The sequence below is a fragment of the Poromitra crassiceps genome (assembly GCF_964638095.1).
Source record: "Poromitra crassiceps genome assembly, chromosome: 1".
NCBI lineage: Eukaryota > Metazoa > Chordata > Actinopteri > Beryciformes > Melamphaidae > Poromitra > Poromitra crassiceps.
Window position 1 is genome coordinate 130,884,716 of NC_139623.1, and position 20,290 is coordinate 130,905,005.

Genomic DNA, 20,290 nt, shown 5'->3' on the forward strand with positions numbered 1-20,290 from the left:
CGCTCACACGTATAGTTGTGCTGCAGCTGCTGCTATCATGTTTTGTTTGTTGTGTCCAACTCGTCACAAGGCTCTTCTCGGGAAGAAAGAGTAGAGCCATATGACAATGTAACGAACTCTGATAGGTCAATGACATTCCCCCAGCAGTATCTTAGAGTGCTATTGGTTCTACCGGCCAGTAGGTCGCAGCATTTGCCTGCAAATGTAACGTACTTTAAACTCTGGTTTTGGAAAGGCTCGTAGAATTTTCGAGTGGCAACAAACGGAATCTGATTAAGATGAAAATAATATTCGCAACTTTAGAGGGCTGGGTTTTCCCTCGATGAGGATCATTGCTTTCAATAACTAAAGCAGATATGCCGTCTCGGCCTATTGCCTAGTGAGAGTAGGTGTGCTGCATTCCTGTAAAGTAAGACCCCGACCATGTCCTTTGCTCTTTGTTGTCATGCAAAAACAGGTGATAGAAGCAGGTGATAGAAGCATGCTTTAGTTGGCACAGGAAAATGTCGGTCAAGACTTTGTGGATATGGGGATTGATTGACAGAAATTGGTGCAGAATTGGGCTTTACAGAGGAGCTTAATGATAGATAGGTCTTAAATGGGTCTCATGGACAGGTTTTAAACAAACAACATAATAAGTTGTGTAGGCCAGGGGTTTTCAAAATCTAAGACTCCCCCAAGACAAAGCCTGGGAAATGGAGCCTCCCTCGCTCAATTCCTCAAATCATGATTATGTTGTTTGATCCCAGATACTCAGGAATTGAGCCAGGATGGCCTGGTAATTGTTGTTTGACATACTTAGTTCAGACTACACCAAATACATAGACAATTCTCTTTCTGATAGCATTTCTTAGTTTCTGACTCTGGGACGGTGGGAAAAACGGACAAATTCCCCCAAACTACTGTCTCTCTGAACTATCTCTTTAACCAAATCACACATATTTAGGCTATTCCATGTGATCTCCTTTTAATAATCTAATATTTTTTTCACTTCCATTCCTTGAGCCTCCCCTGAATTATTGCACTACGGACACTGCACAGACTTGCCCCGAAACCCTTATGTGCAGTGAACTTTTTAACTTTTAGCTTTTAGCTTTAACTTTAATTTTTTTAACTTATTTTATCATTGGGTTGTGTTGTGAGTATATGTTGTCTTGTTTGTCCCTACTTATGCACAGGCTTGGAGTGGCTGCGGCCCTAATTTCACTGCTCATTACTACTGTGATGCTGTATGTGACAATAAAAACCTTGAACCTTGAAACTGCTTGGAGCCCCCCTGGGGAGGCCCGCCTCCCACCTTGAAAACCTCTGTTGTAGGCTATACAATTCTACATTTTAAAACTCAAAATATTAAGGAAATCCTCATGAATATAATCTTCACTCAGGGTGGATCGTAACATGATCTCTGTTTGTTTGTACCTGCAGGCTGGGGGCGGAGCCAGGAGACAGCGATGAGTCCAGCGCAGCAGACCAGAAGAGCCGAGCACAGAACACTCAGGAGAACCTCCAGAGACGAGCAGCGCCCACGCATCCTGACAGCTCACGCGTACTAGTCACTGGATGGATCTGTCAACAAGACGCTGGTCTTAAGCCCATGGTACACCAATCAAACAATCTACAACAACAAACATGGGCAAACACAGTGTTTGCTTAGTGTGCCATGGCTGTCTGTCCTTGTTTGGAGATGTGTGGAGATGTTTGGTCAGATTCCACAGTTCAATCCTTGTCTGTGTTTAGCCCGTGGCACACCAATCAAACATTCTACAACAAACACAGACAAACAAAGATGGGGTTTTTTTATCGTTATTTACATGGGGAGTCTCACTGAGAGCAATACTCTCTTTTTCAGGAGTGCCCATTATACCTGGAAGCTGACCAGCCACAGTTTGATCTGCTGGCCACTGAGCAGCTCCACTGGAGCAGTTGGGGTTAATTAAGGGCCTCAGTGGTGGTAGATTCAAGATTCAAGATTTTTTATTGTCACTCCGTGGTACAAGTATCACATGTGAAATTCTTGTGCTGTGGACTCCGTTTACAACATAGTACAAATATAACAGGGCATATGAGTGCAAAAACAACAAGAGACACAACAAGCAATAAGGCAGTAGAGTGATAAGACAAGTCGGAGACAGTGGCATATTCACTGCACATAGGTGCACATGTCATGTGCATACTTTAGACGTGCTTAAACATTTAAAATTCGACGTATTTGACGTACAGGTGCAAATAGCATATACCTAATTAAACATACAATTAAACATTAGACATACAGTACATAATGGTAACAGCTACAGTACGGTACAGTACAGCGACTACACTATTTGTGTATGTTAAGGAGTCTTGTGGCCTGCGGGAAGAAACTGTCCCTCAAGCGATTTGTGCATGCTTTTGGGACCCTGTATCTCCTCCCTTAGGGTAACAGGGAGAACAGGCTGTTGTGGGGATGGTTTGTGTCTTTGATGATCTTCAGGGACCTCCTGAGGCACCGCTGGTTATACAGTTCCTGCAGTTCTGGCAGCTCACATCCTGTTACGTGCTGGGCCGCGCGTCTCACTCTTCTTAGCGCCCTGCGGTCCATGGTGGTACAGTTCCCGTACCAGGTGGTGAAGCAGCCAGTCAGCAGGCTTTCAATGGTGCCTCTGTAGAAGTCCCTAAGGATTTCTGGCCTTAGCCCAAATTTCTTCAGGCGCCTGAGTCCGTGTAGTCGCTGTTGGGCCTTTTTGACAACAGTGGCGGTATGACCGGCCCATGTCAGGTCCTGGTGGATGTTGACTCCCAGGTACTTGAAGCTGTCCACCCTTTCCACCACTGTGCCATTGATGGTGATTGGGGGGTGTGCGCCCCCCTCCTGTAGTCTACAATGATCTCCTTGGTCTTGGAGACATTCAGAGAGAGGTGGTTGTCCTGGCACCATTGTTCCAGGGCCCCCACCTCCTCTCTGTAGGCCGTCTCGTCGCTCCTGGAGATCAACCCCACGACTGCTGTGTCGTCTGCAAACTTCACGATGGTGTTCGAAGATTGAGTCGCCACGCAGTCGTGGGTGTAGAGGTCGTACCAGAAGGGGCTGGAGACGCACCCCTGGGGCGCTCCTATGCGGGGGAGGGGAGCACTGCCTTTTCACTTTCCCCACCCAGATGTATCATGCCGGTCCCGGGGATTGAACTGACGACCTTCAGGTCACAAGCTCGCTTCTCTAACCTTTAGGCCATCACTGCCCTTGTTTGGTGTGCCATATAGCTGTCTGTCCTTGTTTGATGTTTGGTCAGATTCCACATGTTCAATCCTTGTCTGTGTTTAGTCGTTGTTGGCAGGCCCGTATCCAGGGTTTCGAAATTGGGGAGGTCCAGACATGGCAAGGGGAGGTGGATCTGGCGGTGCCCCGTTTTTAGCCATATTTAGAGTAATATATCATTTTAAATAAAAAATAAATAAAAAAATACCTTTTTTAGCCATATTTAGAGGAATATCTCATTTTTAATTAACTCATTGAGTGCCAGCCACTTTTGGAGAACGGACGCTCCCAGTGCCAGAGTTTCAGAGCGTTTTCAGTGATTTCTCGAGGCCCACAGAATATTGTGTGATATTACTATGTAAACACTGAACACGCACAAAGAACGATGAGACTCTATTCTATCATCTGCAAAAAAAAGTTTATTGATCCCATTTTCCGTTCTTTAGTTATGAGCCGGAGAAAATAGCTTGATTCATCCAAAAACAGCAATTTTTTTCTAGAAGCTGAGATAATTGGCCTTTTGTGAAATTAAACATTTCAAGCACATCACTGACTCTGAAGCTTGCTGCTGGTGGGCATCGGATATTCTGGCTTGCGTTTGTCAATCCTGTCCTGCTGCCTGGGTCTGTCTGGGTGTTGCGTGCTGCTCTGCGTGCCCCCCCCCCCCCGCCCCGCCCCGCCCCGCCCCGCCCCGCCCCGCCCCGCCTCGCCTCAACTGCACACTCCTCCTCCTGTCTGTGGTGGCTCTCTGCTGAGTTTGCTGTGCGCGACATCCAGCTTTTTTACAGCGTTCCGCGTGTGTTTGTCACCGGCAACGATGCTTCCAGTTGAGAATAATAACAACTCCACGGTGTGGATGTGCGGATGTGCTGTCGCAACCGACACGGAGCGGCTCAATTGTGGGAGCAGATTGGCTGCTGCAGGCACAGCTGCAGTAACGTGCTTCAGCATATCGATGCATACGGATGCGATGCGATTTCCGTTTCCATAACGACTTCTTCTTTGTTTTTTCCTTGCCTTTCTGTTATGTGGAGAGCACTGTCGCCACCTAAGGGTTCTGTAAAATAGGTTATAGACCTCCAATAGCTATAATATTTGTACAGGAGAGGCAGAAGGCTTTGATCGACGCCCCACCGTCAAAAAACGCAATTGACGAACATGTCCGTCCTTGGCACTCTACGTTACTATTTGAAATGACGAACATGTCCGTCCATGGCATTCAATGAGTTAACATTAGGATACTGTTGTGATGTAATTATTCAGTATCTTCTCCTTTTCTCACTCATTCAGAGCAAAGAGGGAGATATATAGCATGATGATAATGCTCTATATATCTCCCTATTTGCTCTGAATACACCAGTTAACATGACACAGACTTAACATGATAGAAATATTATCAGCAAACTTAATACTAATTATTCTGATCTGAATGGCATATATCAAGAAACATTGACTCCTCTCTTTGCTGTATAGTGGGAGGTGCATTTTTGAGTAGGCTATTAACTCATTGAGTGCCAATGACGACTTTAGTCGTCAATTGCTTTAGTAACGTTGAGTGCCAAAGACGACTAAAGTCGTCAATTGCGTTTTTTGACGGTGGGACGTGCATCAAAGCCAGATCCATCTCCTGTGAAAGTATGGTGGCTGTTGAATGTGTAAAAGCTATTTTAGGGACCCATTAGGTGGCAACAGTGCTCTCCAGATTAGAGAAAGGCCAGGAGAAAAGAGAGAAGAAGTAATGGGGAAACGGAAATCGCATCGATATGCATGAAGCATAACGTTAGCTGTGCCTGTGAACAGCAGTCAATCTGCTGCCACAGCCCCTCCGTCTCCGCTGCAATAGCCCCTCCATATGATTTAGTTGGCGACACCAGCGTCTTTCTGAAAAGTTACATTATTCTCACCTGGGAGCCGGCGACACGATGTGAAAAAGCGGGGGGATGCAGCGCACTTTTCAGTGCAGAGTCAGAGCAAAAGCAGAGCGAGAGCAAACGCAGCAGCCCAGAGACACTCCCAAGGAGGAGGAGGAGGGGGGTGGGGCACGCAGGGCAGCAGAAAGCCCAGAAAGCCCAGAATCGGACGCAGCTTCACAGCTCACAACTGAAACCCCAGAAACGAGCGAGCCCGATCCACACTGCCCCGACGAGCGGCCGCCATCCAGGCAGCAGACTCGCCGGACACAAGCAGCACTCAGAGCGAGCAGCAACATCATGACACACCCACGGAGGAGGAGTTTGCAGTAGAGGGGGGGTGGGGGTGCTGTTATATTGAAGGAAATTACTGTTCAGATGTTTCAGGTCAGAAAATATTAGTTTCAGAGTCAGCGATTTGCTTGAAATGCTATATTTCACAAAAGGCTCAATATCTCAGCTTCTAGATGGAAACGCCAATTTTTTCTGTTTTTGACCTATCTTCTCCGGCTGATAAGTAAAGAACGGAAAATGATATCAATAAACTTTTTTTTGCTGCTGATACAATAGAGTCTCATCGTTCTTTGTGCCTGTTCGGTGTTTACATAGTAATATCACACAATATTCTGTGGGCCTCGAGAAATCACTGAAAACGCTCTGAAACTCTGGCACTGGGAGCGTCCGTTCTCCAAAAGTGGCTGGCACTCAATGAGTTAAAATAGCATGTCAAGTTCACATTTCTTTATTGCCAGATTAAACAATTCGTATTGGTTGTTGGTTGGTTCAACACAACATGTGCGTGCATGTGCGCTTCTTCTTCTTCTCTAGCCTACAAGCATGTAACTTCCTTGATTGTTATTGTTGATAATTCTATTTAAATAGGCTACATTTTCATTTCCCGAAACATTCTTAAACAAGAAAGGAACATAGTGCACTGCAAAATATTTTTAATTACATTTGTAAAAAAAAAAAAAAAAAAAAAAAGGGGGGGGGGGGGGGAATTGTTTTTTTTTGTTGTAAAAAATATTTTTTTTTCTCTGAAATTATTACCGAGGTCCGGACCTCGGTGTCCTCATAGCTAGATACAGGCCTGGTTGTTGGATAATGTTTGATGTGCCACTAGCCCCGTTTGGAAGTCTTCCCTCCACAGTCCCATTACCAAACATTAAGTGAGGCGCTGAGAAAAGTCCCAAGCAGCAGAACATGCCGCTCCGCTCGTTGTACAAGTGTCACAGAGGCGTTATTTCGAAACCCACATAGGTTACGCCAAAACCACGCCCTGTGTGCCCGCCTACGCAGCAGTCAAGCGCCGGGATTGGCCAGGAGCAAGTCTTTTGTCTTCTTTTGACAGCTCGAATCTCCCTCGTTAGTGTATTAATGCTAAAGAAAACGTAATAAAAATAATAATAAAGCTTTTAACACATTTCCCACACCACAAACAATGCGCCCAGCCCAGCGATTTTATTAACCAAATTGCTCTTGATAGCGGACATTGAAAATAAATTACTGTAATATATTAAGGCTAATGAAAACGTAACACAAACTTTTAACACACAATCGATTTTTAAACATATTTATTTCAAAACATCATTGTAAAATTCAGGGCTTTAGCCAAAGCTTCAATAACAGAGCACAGCTGACAGTTTAACTTGCAAATGAAAAATGTAAAAAATATAACATTTAAAATACAATAAGTAAAGGTAAAGGTAAAGTCCCACTGATTGTCACACAATGTGTGAAATTTGTTCTCCGCATTTGACCCATCCCCTGGGGGAGCGGTGAGCAGCAGCGTGCGCCGCGCTCGGGAATCACATGGTGATTTAACCCCCCAATTCCAACCCTTTTGATGCTGAGTGCCAAGCAGGGAGGCAATGGGTCCCATTTTTATAGTCTTTGGTATGACTCGGCCGGGGATCGAACTCACGACCTCCCAGTCTCAGGGCGGACACTCAGACCACAAGGCCACTGAAATAGGCTACAGCCTAGCTTCTTTTTTTGCACAGCTGAGCTATTCATTCCCCCCAGTCCAGCCATTTATTCCAGGCCAGTGAAGTCCCAACAATCTACAAAAACATGCAATAATATAAAAAGTTGAATCATACACAATCAATCAAACCAAAAGTAAAGGGTTAGCCTTCCCAATGGCCAAGGGCAGCATCTGTTATTGTGGCCTCATAATAAGCACTGAGGCGGGTAGTCAGAAAGTCAAATAACCGTGGTACATTGTATGCTTTGGTGCGATGTAGGATTTTGTCTTTCGATGTAGTTGTTGGTGTTGTTGCTTCTCACAGGAATGGTGTCCCTGTAACGGAGCCCAACATGAGCATGGGCGCCTGGCCAATCCCGGCGCTTGACTGCTGCGTAGGCAGGCACAGGGCGTGGTTTTGGTGTGACGGGTTTTGAAATAACGCGTCACAGAGACATTCCAAAGCCACCTACTAAAGCAGAAGGCTTCATTGATTAGATCCGGCAGGGTTTGAAAGCTCGATGCTGCTAATAAATAACTTTAATCATTCTGTGTTTTGTGCTGTGTGATGTGCCCACCCATCATAGCACTCCACAGCGCTCTCTGGTCGGAAGCACACGGAAGAACACAGAAGAAGGCACGGATGCCACCTTGGCAGGAAGGGGGGGGGGAGATATCACAGGCACAGAATTGGGATAAAAGAGGTACTTATTAGCAGCATCAAGCTGTCAAACCCTGGTGGATCCCCTCCCCCCCCCCCCCCCCCCCCCCCCCCCCCCCCCGTACTTACTTGAGGGCGGCATTAGCTCAGGAGGTAGAGCTGTCGCCTGGGAATTGGAAGGTTCCCGGGCGCCATACTTTAGGGTATGGGTACCATGCTTTAGAATAGTGGGAGAGGAGAACAGAAAAGGGAGGAGGTGGGGAGGGAGCAGGTGGGGAGGGAATGGGGAATGTGGGGGAGGAGAGATCAGGGAAGGGGAGGAGGTGGGGAAGGAGCAGGGCAAGGGGGAAAGAGGGAGCAGGAGGAAGGGAGGAGGGAGGGAGAGCGGGGGATGTGGGGGAGGAGAGAGCAGGGAAAGGGAGGAGGTGGGGTGGGAATGGGAAATGTGGGGGAGATCAGGGAAGGAGAGGTGGGAAAGGAGCAGGGGAAGGGGACAAGAGAATGGGTGCCATGCTTTAGAACAGAATGGGTGTCATGCTTTTGAATAGTGGGGAAGGAGAGTTCAGGAAGGGGAGGAGGTGGGGAGGGAGAGCAGGGAAGGGGAGGAGGTGGGGAAGGAGCAGGGGAAGGGAGGAGGGAGGGAGAGCGGGGGATGTGGGGGAGGAGAGAGCAGGGAAAGGGAGGAGGTGGGGTGGGAATGGGAAATGTGGGGGAGATCAGGGAAGGAGAGGTGGGGAAGGAGCAGGGGAAGGGGGAAAGAGAAAGAGAATGGGTGGAAAGACCTTTTTACATTCTGTGCCTTCCGTCTTTTCACGCGTTGAAACTGATACAGTTCGAGTAGTCTGGTGTTGTGCTGCCATTTTTAATATCAAATTTGTGTTGGAAATCCAACTTACTTAACCCCTGCAGGTGTTCAATCGACATAATTTTGTATCGCTAGCTTCCGCGTTCAAACTTGGCCGGCAGCAGTGACTGACACATCATTTTGACCCGCCCACACACAGATAAACCAATGCCAGTCAGCCCACACAGAAATCAGCAAATGCCAGGCAGGGTCGGCAGTGAGCCGCCATGCAGACCCTGTGCCATATATGGCTCTGCCTGGTGCCATCTGAAATACACAAGGAAGGCAATACGCATGCACAGACTTGTATAAAGGCCTCGTTGGAGGGTAGGTAGCCTACTACAAGGTAGTGCCTACCCTCAGTACCTCTGTGAGGCCGGAGAGGTTGTTAGAGCCGGGAACATGAGTGTTTGACTGCTTTGAGATGCACAGCAATAAAAGGTAAGGTACACAATAGATTTGAACAGATTTTAATTTAGTTTTAGACATTTTGAGCAAAAATAACACCAGGACCATAAATAAACATGGACTATTTAGGAAAAAGTATATATAAGAAAATAAAAAATAATAATTAATAATAATAAAATAAATAAAATAATACAATTTTAATTTTGATTGGATTATCACAGGGTAGGCAGTGCCTACCTTGCCTACCCTGACCGCACATCACTGATCGAATTGAATTGTGAGGCCAGTGAAGATTCACAGCCCTAGAGCCTTCAGTGAGTGGAAAAACAATGTTCGGCTTTAGCCAGGTTTCGCATAATCCCATAATGTCAATATTATGTTCAATAATTAAGTCATTGACTAGGATGGCTTTATTAGTGATTGATCTAATATTAATGAATCCAATGTTTATCGTCCGTGATAATAGTTTTAGAGCATTTAACACCAAGAGTAGATTTAATCTCAATTAGGTTGGTGTTTAATGTTTTGAGGGGTGGGCGAGAGCGGCGTGAGGGGACGGAGCGACGAAGAGAAACGTTAATTTGAAATGTTAATTTGAGAGATCGTGGGACAATACAGAGACGGAACGGCAATAGTAACAGTCGGGTTAATAACAATAAGGTTTGGGTTGGGGTTAGGATTTTGCAGAGCGTTTATGGGTCAGTTACTAGTAATAGTGCGGCGCGGACGTTGCACAGTCTGTATTGGATAAACTACGTTGATTGAACTAGCAGACTCCATAACCACACAAGGAGAACTAACAGCCTGTGACCCTGCATGTTGTGGGTGAAACTATCAGTCCTGGATAGTAGTCTGGGTCTGCCTTAGGCAACTATCCAGGTTTTTTGATAGAGTGCTGGCGCCCAACAGTGTTGCGCAAGTTACTTTCAAAATGTAACATACTACATATTACTAGTTACTTTCATTTGAGAGTAATAAGTTACTTTACAATATTACTGTCTGTGTAGAGTAACTCGTTACTTATTACACTACTTTTGCGTTACTTTCACCAAAACACCAGCAGCAACAGAATGACATTGCCGCCCCGGAACATCCCGAAAAATAATTTCAACTGTCTTGAAGTCAGTCACATCCAAAATTCTAAATGTTATTATTTTCCTTTGTTATTGTCATCTATAGTGGTTATTTGGATAACAACAGACAGATTAGGAAATTATTGTATCTTTATTTAAATCTGCTTTGATTAAAAAAAAAATTTAACTCAAATTGTAACTTGAGTTACTTGACAAAGTAACTGGTATAATATTACTGAAATCCTATTTGTAATAAGTTATATTACTGAGTTACTGCTAAAAGTAAATTATATTCCATGTAATATGTTACTTTTGTAATGAGTTACCCCCAACACTGGCGCCCAATGGGGTAGGGTGGATGCCATCCACCTTAAGCATGCCAGTCTTGCCTCTAAAGGAGGGCCAGTTATCTAAGAATAGATAGCCCTTGTCAGCACAGTGTTTGGCCAGCCAGTTATTGAGCCAATACAGCCTGCTAAAGATGTCAGAGTTAAGGCCACAACAGACTCGTCCGTCCGCCTCGAATTGGAGCCATCTCGCCGTCTGCCAGCGCCAGCGAGCCCTACATGCTAGGACGTCAATCAGCACGTTGGTTGCAGTAAACCTCCGACACACACAGAAGCTATTTAGAATCGACGCAGTAGGGAGAGGTTGGCACACAAAGGAAAATGATTCGGATTTGCTACTAACCTCTTTATCGTCGTCATAATTGTGTCCCGGTGTCCCGGCAACGGCCAATCACAACTCTCGTGCACGTATCGTCGCCGCTGAGTTACATTTTGGAGGAGTCCATGTCAGCCGACGGCGTCCCCTCCCCGCATGACGGCGTCCACCCGCCGTCATACGGGGAGGGCGGGGCGAGGCTCTGACGGACGAGTCTGTAAACGCCTTTAAGTGTGACAGGGAGGGGACCAGAGACAATTAATCGATGCCGACTCATCTTGCTAGCAAAAGCACAGGTCCTGGTTATGCTGTGCTTTGTGACTTCCGATTGTTTAAACCTAGCATTGTTAGTGCCAACATGAATACATGAGTAGCCTGGGTAATTGTCTGTCTATGGCTATTTGTTAGCACCCTAAGAGTAACTTCAATGCCGGGTACTCTGGCCCCGGGTAAACAAACTATTTCAGCTGGTGTGTTAAGCTTGATATTGCGGGTTATAGTCGGCAATTAATAGAATAGAGGGTTTAGTATTATCGGGCAGAGGGGACGACGCAGAGTCTCAACTGGAGTGGCTTGTTGAGAAACGGTCTGCACAGTAGCGGGCTGTGAACGGTTAACATTATGGTGACGTGACAACTGTAAACCCATCATCCACAGACTCTGGGGCCAACGAGACGTTGGTCGGGTTGTTGTGCTCGTGCTGCGGGTTAGCATTAACGAGGGCACCAGCTTGGTCACAGCTAGCGTTCTCGTTTAATTCACAGTGCACATCAGCTGCTGGGGTACACTGTAAATTATCAGGAAAGCCAGTCCGATTAAGTGTAACAAGACTATCGTTAAGTGGCTGGCGTTTATCGTTCTCTAGTTGGGAGACACGGTTATCTAGTAGTTTAATCATATCTAAGAGAGAGTGAATAGTGTTAGTAAGAGTTGGCTCGATCCTACCCGGTTCAGCAGGGGGATGGCTAGCATTAGCCATGTCAGGGGCTCATAGTGCCTGGCAGGCTGCGGCGAGTAGCAGCTCACGCCGTTGTGATTACCGGGGGCCCAGGGCCTTGGGAACAGAAGCTGGTAGCTGGTCGCTCGGCTGCTGTAGTTAGTTGCTGAGCGATGGACATGACCCGAGATGCTGAAGCTGGTGTTGACATAGCGTCGGGCAACTTGAAGAAAACTTCATCATCCGAAGGAAATTAGCGTGATTCCATGGATCCACTAAGCGTCGTCATATTGGATAGACCCGTAGCATGTTGATTATCCAGGAGGGAAAGCGAGGGCATCATAAGATGGTTAACGTTAGCTGCTACCAGGCGGCTAGGCTAACGTTTAGCGATAGAACGGTTGTTTCAAGTTTAAGTAGAAAGTCGATGGTAAGACGTCTGCAGATTGAGAGGGAAGAGTTATTGAATAGCGATGTGGGTATCGCAGGCATAGATAGCAAAAGGTAGGCAAGGAATTGGCAAAGTAAGTGGTAGTAAACAGAGCTGAAAAACACCGGTATTAGACAGCGTCACAGCGTGATGAAGTCAATAGAACAAACAATAGAACAAACAACAATAGAAGTGTCGAAGTGTCCTTGAGCAAGACACTGAACCCCTAACTGCTCCTGACGAGCAGTTAGTGCCTTGCATGGCTGCAGACGCTGTCAGTGTGTGAATGTGAGTGTGAATGGGTGAATGTGAGTGAATGTAAAAAAACTTTGGGTAGTCGATAGACTATATTATAAAATGTGCTCTATAAATACAGTCCATTTACCATTTACCATTACTTACCCTGTAAGTACAGATTTGATACCCTGTACTTACAGGGTAAATTCACCTCTTGTACCCCGTACTTAGTACAGATGTGGTACCCCCTACTTACCCTGTAAGTAGGCAACAGGTGTGGTACCCCTTACTTACCCTGTAGGTACAGCTGTAAGTACAGATTTGGTACCTTGTACTTACAGGGTAAATTCAATTTTGGAACCCGTACTTACCCTGTAAGTGTGGTAACCCGTACTTACCCTGTAAGTACAGATCTTGTTACCCTGCACTTACAGGGTCATTTGCGGGCTGTATTGTAAACTTTACCATTACCAAGAATTCTTGTACTCAAACTATATGTGACCTGCTCTATCAAAATCAGTCACATTGACCCCTAAACACATTTTGAGATTTATACACTGTTGGAAAGAGGATAATTTAAGCTTTCTGCTGATGTGAAAATTATCTTTGTACTACAAAGATTGAGTCAGATACATCCCTTTATGTAATGACTGTTTCCAAACTATGTTTTTGAGAAAAACGACCTCATAGATAGACAAAGTAGGCTAGTTCTGCTGGTAACTCTACATTGATGAGCTTTAAAACTATATTTAACGTTTGAATTTCACAATAATCTTTACACAGAATGAAAGCCAAGGCTTTATTTTGCTCAAATCTGGTACTTCAAGATTCAAGATTCAAGATTCAAGTTTATTATTTGTCCCAGAAGGGCAATTTGTGTGCAAGCAGATATAAAAAGCATAGCGAATACATGAAAAAACAAAACATGAACAAATTAAAACAAACAGGAGCATGGCAGCAGTTTTCCAGCAGAAAATGGATCAAGTAAACACAGGATAAAAGTAAAATAAAAACACACCTCAAGGGATCTGTACAATGTACTTAAAAGAAGTAAAGACACGTACAATGTACTTAAAAGTAGTAAAAGACACGTACATGAACTTAAAAGTAATGAGTCCAGGACTATTTGAGCTCACATAAATAGGTAGGTAAAAAATAAATAAAGATATATCTCGAATATAAAATATATAAAGAATATTTGTAGCAGCAATACCTACCTAAGAAGAGAGACAGAGAGAGAGAGTGCATCATCTCCTCCGCCCAGCAGCGTTTAAGCTGCACGAGAGACAGAGAAAAGAGAGCGAGACAGAGAGAGAGAGAGAGAGAGAGAGAGTGCACTATCTCCTCCTCTCAGCAGCATTTAAAGCTGTGATGGAAACAGGAACGAAAGACAATTTATATCTGTTTTTCGTGGCCCTCGGAACCTTTAGCCGAAGGCCCGAAGGGAGCAGCACATACGTTTCTACACTTTCTGTGATGTTTGTTTTTAACTTATGTTTGATATTTGGTGCTTGTCCACTTCTTTGTTCTTTTTATCTTATCACCAAATAAATTCATTCATTCATTCATTCATTCATACACAAACGGGCCAGTGTGACTGATTTGGTCAGAGCAGGTCACATAATTTAGGCTTGCTCCTATGACTCAGAAGGCCATTAAAGAGGCCAATTTAATTGCGTTTCAAGAAATAGCACACCACCAAGTAGACACTGTTTGGTCTACTTTGTATTTGTTCTGCTGGTCTCTTTTCATTCAAACATTAAACTTGAGGTTCCTCTTATTGTTCTTATGTCCATATGTTGGTTTAGATTACTTATTTTTGTTGTCGTTGTCGTGATTTTATTTTGAAGGCAAAATCACTAAACCGGAGGGGAAGTGAAACTGCTGTTAGCTGCTGCATAGATAACAGAGATCTTGCAGCTCACGCCATCAGGGTGAATGGAATAGGCTCATTATGGAAAAAGTAATTTGTTTTATTAAAAAAAACATAATTTACATAAAGCACAATGGGAACATAACCAGGAACACTGTTGGGGGATGCGCGGATTTACAATTGCCAATGCAACATATTTTTAGTTCAGAAAACTTGATATTCTACATATCCGTGGATTGCAAAAGTAATGTAATGATCTGCTCTTAGGCTAGTTGATCAATAAGGATGTATTCTTAGTTAACTTACCTGGAGAAAATGTCAGACTGTAGACTTGTAGGATTTCCTTATTGGTCAGAAAAGCAGAAAGAGTCTGCTATTCGAGAGAGTAAGTGCAGTGTACTGTGTACTGTGATGTGTTATTGGCTTGTATATGATAGTCAGCAGGTCAGCGCTGATAACCAGCATTACTGATAATCAATAGTACTGATCATCATTAATTGTGTTTCTATTGCTGCTGATAATGACTCATAGGAGATAAGACCAGGAGACTGTGTGTGCAGATACTGAGAGGAGAGAGGAGACCAAGGGGCAAGCTCCGGCTCTGAAAAGTGAAGGAAGTGTCTTAAACATGCAGACCTGCAGGGTGTGACTCCAATGGCTTCCAAAAGTCATCTTCAATACAGCATGATAATTATGGTCCCATTTAGAGTCAAATAGACGATAAAGTAGACAGTGGGGCATGATTGACAGGTCACCTGTCCAGTGATTGCGCAGCTTGCGATCATGGACCAATAGATATAGTCGGTCTGTGTGGGAACGCCCACAAAACGTTACTTCCAGTAGTGTTGTCAGTATGCATGTAACCTCGCGTCACTAGGCTCTTCTTGGCGAGAAAGAGCCTGGCCTCCGTTTACAAGGGATTTTGACACTCGGCCTGTTTCCGGCCTAGAGCCCGCCCTAGACAGGAAACAAGCAGCAGAAACAATAAGAAAATAAAATGACTAACAACAAAACGAAAGATGGACGAAGTTCTTGTAGAAACATTGCGCATTCACAATCACATAGCCTATTTTAAGCCAATACTGAAGTTTTGCATCAGACAATTAATCGAGGAAAGAGACATTCTCGTGTGTCTACCAACTGGCTTTGAGAAAAGCTTAGTATTCCAAACCTGGCCGACGGTGTGCCAACTGCTTGGGAAGAACTTTTCAAACAAATGGCCAGTTGATGGAATAGTTAGTTGTCTGCCCGCTGTTATCGATAATGGAGGATACAACAGTTGAAATCCAAAGGCATCTCTGCTGCCTGTGCTGGCAAAGACATGATCAAAAGTTTTCACATGGCGAGTACTCCATTGTCTGGCTCTCCAGAAACCTTCCTCGGCAGTGACTACTGGAGAAATGTGCTAATACTATACAACTTGTGTTGTTCTTCTTTTTATCAGGCTCTAGCTAACGTACCCTTGCCGCGTCAAGCTAACGGCAACAAAGAGGTTTTTTGGTGCACTTGTTTCCTGTTTGAGCAGAAGGCGCCGCGGCCCCACAAGAAGTCCCTGAGGCACCTAGAGTCTTGGTGCATCCCCAGGTCATTCAACATGGCGCGTTCAAATAACATCTATCAGGCATTTCTGTCCCCCGTCTGCTGTATGAATGTATAGCAGGTGGCGCTGCAGGTCTGTGGGAAATCCCTGGTCTCACCCTAGCTGCTTCTGGCACTGAATAGCCAAGATGGCGACAGTAAAAATGCCAAACTTGAGGCTTCAAAACGGGAGTCCACAAACCAATGGGTGATTAGATGTCACGGAGGCAATGTCCATATTTTTACAGTCTATGGAGGAGACAAGGACGTGACAAACTGACCCCTCAATCAAACATTAACTTAACGAGGAGTTTTCCTTGGATAATCAGCGTCTGAAGTCCAGCCGTAGTAAATCTGTCACTCACACACACCTTGTCATGTTGTTTACTGCAGAGATGACGAGGCATGCCTGTCGCCTGGCAACCACATGTTTTTCATCCACACAGCTTCAAGATATTCAGTCACATTTCCTGTAACGCTTTAACACATATCAATTATTAATGAGTTTTAGCTCAATAATAGTAATAATATGTGCCAGGGAATGAATGGTGTTTTGGGTAGGCCAAGGTAATTTTTCAGCTTTTTACAGATTATGAAAGTGCAGATTGTAAGATTTCACATGATGTGCCACATTGAAATCTGAAAATAGTTGAAGAAGATATTCTTATTTCAATGTTGATACTCCTTAAAGCAACATTCAGAGAAAATCACCCTGGAAGTTGATGTACAAGCTTGGTTTGCCCTTAACAGATAAGACATTCTAAGTATTTACTGATCTTAAAATATTGTTTGTTAAATCAAGTGTCTTCTTCAAAAGGTGTGTATGAAAGGTAAAGTGTAAGTAAAAACAAAATCTTGATTTGTGCAATGTCACGGTTGCCTATAGCCTCAACGCGAGACTCATCAGTCATTCTGTATCCACCTCCAAGGCAATGTTGTTATCCAAGATGTGGGTGCCCTGGCACCCCCAAATAGTGCGTACTTTCCAATACCGAGCCCTTTTTCACATGCCAGTGCCAAAGTTTTTAGGTGCTCCACAGCGCCGGATGTATCGGTTCGGTGCTCAGTGGTTGGGGGGGTAGTGCAATTTACAATTTTTCAGCATCGGCTCCGCCATGTGGAAAAAGGTGGGTACAGTTGTATTGTGATTGATAACATGCATATCGCGTGCAGCCATTTAGCTGACATTGCAGTGGATATAAGGGCCACACATCCGAGACTCAGAAGGAAGAATGACTGATGAGTCTCGCGTTGAGGCTACTGAATCATTCATGATGATGATCAATTTAATCTATGTGTCAGGTGGTCCAGTATTTTCGTGATGAGAACAGGCAACTGACAAATAGGCAGGCAACTATCTATTATAATAAGATTAATATTAATAATAATAATAATTAATATGATCATATCATAATAACAGACATGGAAATTAGACTTAGACTAATTTTAAATATGTCCCTACAGTATTATGTTATTATTTCGCTCTCTTTAATAATAATAATAATCGTTGGATTAATCGACTAATCGGAAAAATTGTTGTTAGATTAATCGAAGAAAATAATCGTTTGGGACAGCCCTACAACCAGAGTATGCAGGTAAAATGGGGCAACAGGGTCTCTACCCGTTTTGGTGTTGGTAATGGGGTACGGCAGGGGGGGCTACTCTGCCCTGCTCTCTTTCATTTATACATGGATGATCTCTCTGTCCTGCTAAGAGGCTGCAAAACGGGATGTATGATACTGTAGGTAACGCCTTGGTTAACCATATATGTACGCGGATGACCTGGCGATCTTCTCCCCCAGCAGCGCTGGGTTTCAACAGCTGCTGAATATCTGTTCTGAACACGGGGTCCAATTTGATGTTAAATACAATGCTAAGAAGAGTGTTGTTATGATCTGTAGAACTAAAGAGGACAGGGATCTTGCTTTTCCGGTTTTTCATTTGTCTGAGCATGCTCTATGTGTCTGTGATAAAACTAAATACCTGGGCCACTTCATCACTGACCATATGGGTGATGATGATGATATGTATAGACAGACAGTGACGTGTGTTATACATTCAGGCTAACATGTTGGTCAGAAAATTCCACTCCTGTTCTGATTGTGTTAAGATCACACTCTTTAGGGCTTACTGTAGCCCTATATATACTGCCCCCTTGTGGGTAAAGTTTAAGAAGGCGAACATCCATAAACTTCAGGTTGCCTATAATGACTGCATGCGCATCTTGCTGAAAAAGCCCAGGTGGAGCAGTGCTAGTGACCTGTCCTGTAAGGCGGGGGTGGCCACTTTCCAGGTGCTCCTGAGAAATCTGAGGTAAAGATTAATCTGTCGATTGAATGTGTCTCAGAATGTCATTATTAAGTTGCTCACTGATCCTGGGCTAAGCACTGTGAGATACCAGTCACATATGTGGAAATTCTGGTATGATTCTCTTTTATAATGTTTTTTTTTTTATTGAGCTCTTATGTGCTTTGTGTCCTTTGTAATTGTGTATGTGACATCTATGGACTAAGTGTCTGTCAATAAAGGTTTGATTGATTGCTTGATTGATTGAATGCAGACAATGGAGATTTATTGGTTGTCCCCAAGAGAGCTATTATGTATGGGAAGTTGGGCTGAATTATTTATTGCAGCTGGATACATTAGTGTTTGCTAGTACGTTATGAGGAATAAGTGGATCAGCACCGCAATTATACAGCGGCTCTTCTGTCATCAAGTCATCATAGTCTCATGAGTCATGTGGTCAGACCCTCGCCTCCTAGGAAACTAGACGATAGTGGGTGTGCTCTGTAGGGGGGAGAGGTAATATTAAGTTTTAAAAATTTGAACATTACGATTAAGTTTAAAACAAATTAATGTTACAACCAACACATTTAAATTCAAACGGTTATGTTTATTATTTTAATTGTCCATTTCTCACCTGTGGGCATGCTCTGTACTTACGGGCCGTGCTCTGTAGGCTACTGGCTCCGGGCGGAGCTGGATCCTTCTTGATTCACCTGGACTGCATTTACAACTAGTGTTAACACACACACACATCTACATTGTCCTTAAAATGTCAAACACAGATTGCACAGATCACATGGTACCCCTTCACAATAAGGGGACATTGATTAAACGTTAGTTAAAATTCAAATATATTCAAATATTAGAACCCTAGTCCTGTACCTAACTCCAAGGGGGTTGGATATAGTCTAGTTGACCACTTTACAGTCAGTTTAGGATCTGGAGCTGTATGGCAGTTCCCAGGCAACACTTAATTAACAGTTAACTAATATGTATAGTAATCATTTACTAATGGTGTTCATGTTAACTAAGTATTATACATTATTAGTTTAGGGTTGGTTAATGGTAAATGGACTGTATTTATAGAGCGCATTTTATATAGTCTATCGACTACCCAAAGCGCTTTTACATGAATACCTCACATTCACCCATTCACACACCGACGGCATCTGCAGCCATGCAAGGCACTAACTGCTCGTCGGGAGCAGTTAGGGGTTCAGTGTCTTGCTCAAGGACACTTCGGCACACTGGCGGGAGGAGCCAGCCTCGAACCGGGAACCTTCCGATTCCCAGGCGACAGCTATACCTCCTGAGCTAATGCCGCCCCCATGTTAATGGTTAGGCTTAGTTAATGGTTAGGGTTGTCTAAGCCTACAGGTTTGTTAATAATAATTAACTAAGGGTAATTTAATGCTTATTAAGTATTAACTAATTAATTAATGTACCCTTAAGAAAATGTTGCGCCAAGCATGTAGTTTCCTCTCATATTTACATCCCTAGAAGGATAGGGAAATAACTAGGAAGATTTGGTGAGAAGGCAGTTTTTCTGCAGTTGTTAATAACAGAACTGACGCCTGGTCTTGTTTCCAATCCACAGCTGACTAGACATTTGACCATAAAACTTTATATTTGGATAGTTCAATGTTGCTACTGAACTATCAGATGACAAAATGTGGATGTTCAGCAAGTGCCACTTATTGGATATACTGTATCTCACCCGATGTAACCCTGACCTGACCCTACAAGATTTTTACCATTTCAACAATGATTGTAATTTTTCACTCAATTATGACTATCACTTGAAACTCTGACTTTTCAGTGGCACATTAAGGCTAAAATATACTTCCGCGTCTTGGAGCCTTGCCGGCGGCAGCTGGTCCTATAGCACTTGAACGTCAGCTTGACGAGGGATCGCAGGGGAGTCCCCAGCAAAATGACTAAATTGTGTGATTTCACTAGGATTTCAATGACTAGAAGTTAGCCCAAGGAGAGAATATAGTGCATATACTTGGTAATAGATTTCACTCTCTCCTGTTATCTCCCCATCTATATCTTCTATCTATCTTATATATACAATCCATTCGTTACTCCACCAAGCTGTCAGCGACGAAGTCCGATAAAACTCCTTTAATCAAATCAAAAATAAACTCTGGAGAAAATTCAGTCTCAAAGAGGAAAAAACAGGCAGCATA